General features: G+C 60.0%; 1 protein-coding gene across 1 annotated transcript in view; it reads left to right on the top strand.

Annotated features, from left to right (window-relative positions):
* The first annotated feature begins 1,022 nt into the window (after positions 1-1,022).
* Gabrd (gamma-aminobutyric acid type A receptor subunit delta) overlaps positions 1,023-1,217 on the top strand; it is an 8,126-nt gene continuing 7,931 nt past the window's right edge. The window contains exon 1 of the mRNA XM_033767620.1: positions 1,023-1,081. The gene's annotated coding sequence lies outside the window, so the exon portion shown is untranslated. The remainder of the gene's footprint in view (positions 1,082-1,217) is intronic.

The raw sequence follows: 1,217 nt of genomic DNA, 5'->3' as shown, positions 1-1,217 counted from the left end.
GCAATTTGTAGAGGCTTCAGCCCATAATTGGCTGGCTCCAAGGTAGGGTGGCACATGGCAGAGGGGCAGGAGTTCATGGAGGGCAGAGGCAGCAGAACAAGCAAGGGCCCTTAACTGAGTCTTCCTGTCCCTTCTGTCTTATCCAGGCTACTTAGCGGGGGCAGCACTCACACCCTTAATCCTAGTTCCCTCGGCCCAGCACTGCACCGTGAATCAATTCCAGCCTCACACACTCTAGACCCAGTCACCTCTGAAGAGTGCCCCCTATCACCGCATGAGGCTTTGGGGGAACATCTAGACAGCTGTAACACTGCCGCTGCCCACTAAGAGGAAGGGACACATGGGAACAGACTACTATGCTAAGGACGGTGAATTCTGGGGAGCACAGACTGCAGCCATGGGGACAGAGAGATGCCAGTGCTCTGAATCCAAAGCACCCACCCTTACTGGGGGGCCTAGAGGAGGTGGAGGGGCACAGGCTGCCACCTGGCCAGCTTCCTCAGGGCCTGGCTGGGGGCTCCATCCATGCCACTCCTCCTGCTGGGCCCCACGTGTGTTCCCCAGAACACACAGTCTGCATCCCTCGGTTCCTTGTGCTGGCCAGTGGCCGGTCATCTAGCCCCTGGGGACAGCTTGCTCCCATTTAAATGTTTTCACAGGAAGTTTGCTGTGGGAGAGACAGAGGAGGCCAAACAAAGGGGTTTTTAAAGAAAACTGAAAAACCTCATGTTCAAAAGAATGAACAGAAGATGAGGGAGGCCTCTGCTTTCTTTGCCCTTCTGGCTTGGAGGGGATTTCATCATTCAGTAGCCACCTGGGGGCCTGGGTTGGGGACAGCATGAAGGGCCGGGCCGGTGGCCCCTGGAGCCTCCTTTCCCTCTTTCCACCTGGTCCAGGGTCCCTGGTGTAGAGGGCTGCCCTGCAGGTCAGGAGCGTGTGTGTGTGTGTGTGTGTGTGTGTGTGTGTGTGTGTGTGTCCTGGCCGGGCTGCCAGACCAGCAAGCTGGGGCTGGATTCCACCGCCCCCACCTGTCTCGCTGTGCGCGGCTGGTGCCCGATGAGGACCTGTGCCCAGCGGCGAGGTCAGAGGGCTGGGGTCGCCTGCATGCTCTGCGCTGGGAAAGGAGGGGTGTGGTCGAGGCTTGCAGTGACGGGGCAGGGAGGGGCGGGGCATCGATGTGGGCGGGGCATCGGCAGGACCGCCCCGTGCCGCCCCCT

This window comes from Fukomys damarensis, unplaced genomic scaffold (assembly GCF_012274545.1).
Source record: "Fukomys damarensis isolate Sample0158 unplaced genomic scaffold, DMR_v1.0_HiC HiC_scaffold_23, whole genome shotgun sequence".
Taxonomy (NCBI): Eukaryota; Metazoa; Chordata; class Mammalia; order Rodentia; family Bathyergidae; genus Fukomys; species Fukomys damarensis.
Note: the sequence above shows the minus strand (reverse complement) of the source record. Positions and strands in the feature narration are given on the sequence as shown.